Below are 7,218 nucleotides of genomic sequence, written 5' to 3' on the forward strand. Positions count from 1 at the left end.
TAGCGAATTTCACATCAAAGATTGATTAATTGAGTAGGAAATCAGTTTGGCACGGCATTTGTGACCAGCATACACCTTCCGGTAGTATGAAACAGGTCAAAAACTGTTCAAATCCACAGATAAAATTTTTGTTTTGAATTTCTGTATAGCAAAATAGTGAACTTTTCGTGAACATTAACGGCAAAGAACTCACCAACACTGGGAGACTGTGAGTTCCTGCCCACCTGTCATTTTCCATCGTGCAGCCGGCCAGCAACATAAAACATACACCAACATTGGCAATGCATACATGCGCAGCAGCAGCAGCAACAGTCGTTCGCTGAGTGTTGAGTAAGCCGAATATGGACCCCGGTTCGTTCGGAGGATAGGGAGCGAAGCACGGCAACCCGAAAGAAGGTGGAAAATAAAAACAAAACCAAAGCAGGCGAAAGGGGGTGGTGGTTTTTGCTTGCTGCCAGAAGCGGTTGGTGGTGGGTGGGTGGCAGGCGAGGATGACGCATGGTTGATTGAAGGCAGCGGAGAGCAACTTTCAGAAGGGATACCATGAGCCGTTGCAGTCGGTAAAGAAGAGACTATCACGGGTAATGGCATATAGGGCAGAGCGGGGCTAGTTGGTTAATTTGGAGAACAAAGCTCTGATTTTGTTATTGTTTTGTTCTTATCTTGAAAATCATTGACGTCAAAATACAGAATAGTACAGTCAGGAATCCTTATTTCCAAGGTAACGGGGGCGTGAATAAGGAACCGCGAATAAGGATACCCACAGCTTATGGGATTTTCACCAATAGGGGCTGTGGTGGATTATCTAATTTGTTTCAATATATAGAGCTACAGGTGAACTTCGATATAACATACCATCGATATAACGTACCCTCGATATAGCGTCACTCGATATAAAATACATTTTACCTCGATATAAGAATTATTTTTTTATGTCTCATCATCAGAATAAGTGTTTCAAGATTCAAGAACAATATATTATAAGTCCAAATTGACCGTCCAGAGACCTCGCATTGGAGGGGGGCAGCATCCCAGGTGCAGGTATTGAAAGTCTGCAGGGGCTGTGCACTAATTACGTAAGACATTTTAGTGATTTTCCAGCTCCAACTAATTTAAAATTAATGCACACCCATAACCAAAACTATGAGAGTTTATAGAATGGAACACTGTCAAATGTCTATTGACTGAATGTGTATTTCATCGAAGTAGCGACAAATTAAAGCAACTTAGAGATATTAGCGACCAAGCAGAGAATATCAGCAGAGCCGCTGTGATATTCATATCAGTGATATGAATGAGGTACACTGGAGTCGCTTTTTACGCGGTTTTTTTTACACGGATTTTGGTTTTTTTTTACGCGGATTCCGGAATTTACGCGGATTTTGGTTTTTTTTTTGCGCGGATTACAGAATTTACGCGGTATATCGCTTTTTACGCGGTTTTTTCTTACACGGTCTTTTTTTACGCGGTTTTTTTTACGCGGATTTCGGAATTTACGCGTTTTTTTTACGCGGATTCCGGAATTTACGCGGTTTTTTTTTACGCGGGACGTATCACCCGCGTAAAAAGCGACTCCAGTGTATTTAGCTTTCCACACTCGGTAATGGCAGCCTTCGTGTGCATGAAAAGGGTCCTTCATTATTGGTTTTTGACAGCTGCTGGATGTAATACGCTCAGAGATGCCAGATTTTGTTTTCAGAAGTCTGTGAAAAATGTCTGTGAATTTCAGAAATGTTAGCAGCAGTTTTGTGTGTGACGGGGGTGGTGGTAGTCATGAAAAAAATGCGAAATTTTAAATATCAGTAATAGTCATGTTCGAGCAAAAACGACCTGCTTTTAACGAATTGAACCTAATTGGAGTTAGGAATGCATCCATTTACGCTGTATACGTTAAAAGTTATTAATAAAAAGATAACAAAATTTTCCCTTGATTACAAAAGTCTGTAAATATCTGTTAAAAAAACTAAAAAGCCTGTAAATATCTGTGAAAAAACTAAAAAGTCTGTAAATGTCTGTAACAAAAATCAAGTCTGCGAAAAAAATAAAAGTCTGTGAATTCACAGACATGTCTGTAATTCTGGCATCTCTGAATACGCTCCATCTGTTCCACTGAGAGGCGAAGAGGGGAGAAAAGCTTTTTAACCAGCAGCTGTCAATTACCGAGCATACGGTACATCCATCCTATTAGGTTTTGCACCGTCGGGGTTAACCTCAATCTGATGACAGTTCAGTGGTACTGTTTACGTGGACTTAGTCGATTTTTTCTTGGGTGGATTTTCTCGATAATTTTTCAGACTGCAGTGAGATGTAAACAGCATTTCTGCTATGTTTGCGAGCAACATCCTTGCAACGCGCTGTTCCTCGACAATTTTCAAGTTAAAATTCAGAAACTTTAGATTTTTTTTTCGAAAAAACGACTAAGTGCTTGTAAACAGTACCACTGAACTGTCAAAAAGGTTCAGCCGATTAACACTGAGTTCATTTGTGACGTCACGCTGCAGAACCTAATTGACCAGTGCACGGAATGAACTCACGATAAAATTTGACTTTTGAGCGGTGCCGTGTTTACTAAAAATGAACACATGATGTAATGCTCGCGTAACTTTAGAAAAGGTCCTATCAACTTTTGTAAACACCTTTTTAGGCCCTTTTCTCACGAGCCGAAGAACACCCACGCAAACCAAACCACTATCGGAAAGGGGAGAATTCACCCTACCCAATGGTGTTGTTGGTTTGCACGGGCGTACTTCCGTTCGCGCGAAAAAATGTCTAACAAGTTTTGTGTACATAAATTGATAGGCCATTTTTAAATGTTACGCGAGTATTATTCATGTGTTCACTTTTAGTAAACACAGCACCGCTCAAAAGTCAAATTTGTTCAGGCAGTTCATTCCGTGCATTGGTCAATGAAGTAATGTCATTCTCATGTTGACTATATTTCTCATGGTGACATAGGAAAGGTGGGAGTATATAAGAAAGCAAGAGTTTTCGTGTTTTGATGTCCCTTAATTTTTTTTTAAATCGAACACATTATCTGTTCATTTAAATAAAACTGTGCATGAGTTTTTACTCACGAGAAATTAGCAGTTGAAGTTGACACTGATTTTAAAACATAGTCAGATCAGCGTACAATATTCCCACCTCTACTAAGTTTTATATACACCTTGTATGAAAGCTTCTGTCAAACACTGTTATACATCTACACTAAACGAAAACATCCGCAATACTTCGAATGATTATTGCATTGGTCGAGCCCTTTAGCAATATGCTTTCGAATTTTGGATGATTGCCTTATGGTTGAATTCGTCATCAGCTGACGAGCATCCATATGACTGTCCTCTAAATAAAGGATGATAATTATTTGAAAATTGGCTGTACAACATACAGTGCTTAGAGGATATCAGTTTAATAATAGCATGTCTTGCAAATGTTTAAAATTGGGTTGATAGTTCGCTTGTTTATATTTCCATATTTAATAGCCAGGAACAGCCATTCCATCATGGATTCAAAAATCTTTTGTTGGTAGAGGAAACTTCCTCCACCACGAAATAGACAATCTTCGGTTCCTACGCTTTACATCATCGTTTTTGAGGATTTGCGTTATGGGGCTGAATCAATACAATATGCATTTCAATTTGGGATGACAATCATTCTACAGAGAGCATTACGTATTTCAACTGAGGTCCATTCGCTTCTCGTATCAATGTTTATCCTGTATTCGAGAGGAGCATCATCTGATTGCAAAACAATCGTCGTCCGGTTGCAGCTATCATTCGAAAAAGCAATTTCGATGTTTTGATTCGAATGGTCTGAGGTTTCATTCGAACAGAGCAGGATGTTTTGGTACAGTGTAAGGGAAGAGGAGACAATACGGAGGCGAAAACGAACCACTTTTCTGTCAAACGCAAATCAGCTCATGATTGGTTGATTTGAAGTGCGTAAGATAGAGATAGAGATGGAGATAGATATAGATAGAGATAGAGATAGAAATAAAAGAGTAAGAAGGCAATTGTCTCCTCTTCCTCTTAGTTATTGATATAGGACCAGTGGCTTAGACACATTCCACAGTGGTACAGAATGCAGATTTAGCTGGAATGATATGTTTTGAGCCTGAAATTGAAACTTTAGACTAAAAGTCTCTTCTACAAAGTTGTTCCTTATAGTTAGGCCCTCATTTTTATGACAATGAATTCTAGGGTGGTTCCTATTATCAATAAAATCAAAAATCTAACTTTTTTGTTTGAATAAATTAAGGTATACATTCTTCGGCAAAGTTATAGCTGAGCTAATTTCAAGCAACGAATGTTTCATAGCTGAATTTGTTGCCTGTATCTCTTCTAATAAAAAAGATATACTCAAATATAATAAAAAATATGAATAAATTCAAATTGATTTTTTACGAGTTTAAAAAATAACATACCTCCATTTTTTTCATATTATTGAGAATAACATACGCCCTTTCAAATGCTGCCAATAAACTTTTTTTTTGTTTGCCCCAACCAGAGATATTAACATTTGAAAAGTGCATATTTTTAGTATAAAAACGTCAATAACTCTTGATCGACGAAAGGTATTGACAAGCTTTGTGCAGCAAAAATTTGCGCCTTTTTAAGATCTAAAAGTTATTTGAAGACACCTTTGCTGAGAAATTCGAAATAAGAAAAATTGAGCAAAAAAACTGTTTTTTTAAGAGCCACCCTAACTCAATTCAAGAAAATAGCTCTAAATCGGCCAATTTAAGAGATACAAAAAAGTTATTTTCAACAAAGTTGCTTGAAATTAGCTCAGCTATAACTTTGCTCAAGAATGTATACCTTAATTTATTCAAACAAAAAAGTTAGATTTTTGATTTGAATGATAATAGGAACCACCCTAGAATTAATTGTCATAAAAATGAGGGCCTAACTGTAAGGAACAACTTTGTAGAAGAGACTTTTAGTCTAAAGTTTCAATTTCAGGCTCAAAACATATCATTCCAGCTAAATCTGCATTCTGGACCACTGTGCATTCATTGAAAGTTTAAATCAGATCGAAAAAAATTCACAAAAATGGCTCCGAAAATTCCTAAAGAATTAACTTGTAAGAAAACAAGGAAACGTTCCGTTGTTGTTTTAACCGACAAAGTAAAAATAATTCAGGATGCAGAACAAGGGATGTCCATAAAATCAATAATGCATAAATACAACATAAAATCGCGAGCGACAGTTAGTGGCATCATTCGTGCGAAGGAGAAAATAATGTCGAATATTGCGGAAGTTCAAGGAAATATTGGTACGTGCATTCATGTCAAACTCTAAACAATTTCTCATGTGTCAATCGGTTCACATCTAATCGAAAGCGTTTCAAGAAGACTCGATATCCAGCGGTAGAAGGGGCGTTATACGTTTGGTTCCTGAAAAAACGGCAGCTAAACGTTCCTGTAAGCCACGAAATGCTTCAAGTACAGGCTCAGATGTTCTATTCACAGATGATTGGTGAAGGTGAATATGGTAGCCGTGGGTATGTTGACAAATTTATCAAAAGGCATGATATTCGCCTTCTTAAGATAACTGGGGAAAAACTGTCCACCAACCTTGCGGTTATCGACCAATATGTTGTAGATTTCTCGCAAGAAATGCGTTGTCGTAACTTGCAACCATATCAAATTTTCAACGCTGATGAAAGTGGCTTATATTTCAAAGCAATCTCATCGACAACATACGTCGACTGGAATTCTGCCAGTGCTCCTGGTAGAAAAATCAATAAGAAGCGCATAACTTTTATGCCCTGTTCAAATATGGACGGTTCTTTGAAGCTTCCACTCATGTTAATTGTAAAATACAAAAATCCTCGACCACTGAAGAACCTAAAGGATCTCCCTGTCTACTACAGAGCATCCAAAAATGCGTGGATGACGAGGGAGTTGTTCAAAAATTGGTTTTTTAGCAATTCGTCCCGCTAGTTACTGGTTTTTTAAAAGGACTAGGTCATCCTGTGAAAGCTGTTCTCGTATTGGATAACTGTTCGGCTCATTATAGTACAGAGGAATTGCGAACAGATAACGGAGCCATATTTTGCAGATTTTTGCCACCCAATACCACCGCTGTAATCCAACTGATGGATCAGCGTGTTATTCAGATGGTGAAGGCTCGTTACAAGAAGATCATGACAAACGAGATTCTTGGAATAGGTGATGATTTTCACGATAACGTCAAACGCATCAACATCAACGATGCCATGTTTTGGATTGCCCAAGCATGGGAAGCTGTTCCGGAATCTGCCATTCAGAAGTTCTGGAAAATATTGTATACGGAGACACCGGGTGATGATGAGGACGACTTGCCATTGTCCGTATTGCAAGAAAGACTGAGGAACAGAATGAATAATATTAACCAGCTGGAAACAATTGACGAGGAAAACGCAGAGTTCGAGATCCTGAAGGACGATGAAATCGTTGAGAAAATACTCAACCCATCAGTTGATGACGTTGACCCAGTTGAAAATGTTAACGTTTCTGATGAAGCTGCTTTGAATGAAGCTGACGTTCTGCTTAGGTATGCGGAAGAGCAAGGTTGGTCGCTTAACACCCAGTTTTCTTTGCGTAAAATGAGAGAAGACATCTTGAACAACATAGTAACTAGAAAGACTTGAGAAATCTCAAGAGTGAATATCTTGTTTGATGCATTGCTTGTTAAGTAAACATGAATGGTTTTTTTATTTAATTTCCTGAACTGATTTTTTTACCTCGAAAAACTACACGGTATGATAAATTCCATTGAATTCTCAACAAGTTTAATGTTACTAAATATATATTTTCGAAGGAAAATAGAATGCTAATTATAGATTATTATCAATAACCTTAATCAATAAATTTGAATAGGACCATGCATTTGTTATTTAAAACGCTTATTCCACTGGTAAATTCCATCTAAGAATATGTTTACATCTAAGAAAAATGTGTGCATCTTGTATGATTCATAGTTATGTTTAAAAAAAATTCTCCTTACTCCTCCAACAATTGCTAAAGAAGCCTCTTTCAATTTTTATTTTTTTTTTAACTTTACCCCTAATCACCGCTTACATAACATTTCATTAATAACAATTTCGCGTTGCTATCAACGGTAATTACCGATTCATTAATTAAATCACGCATTATTAGTAATAATTGTATTGTGAACTGAAAAAACGAAGCTGTTGTTCCTACAGGAGGCTGTACTGCAGCTTATCTCCGACGGAGTT

Source organism: Ochlerotatus camptorhynchus, unplaced genomic scaffold (genome assembly GCF_037179485.1).
Source record: "Ochlerotatus camptorhynchus isolate MF236.1 unplaced genomic scaffold, CSIRO-AGI_Acam_v1.1 ptg000022l, whole genome shotgun sequence".
Lineage (NCBI taxonomy): Eukaryota > Metazoa > Arthropoda > Insecta > Diptera > Culicidae > Ochlerotatus > Ochlerotatus camptorhynchus.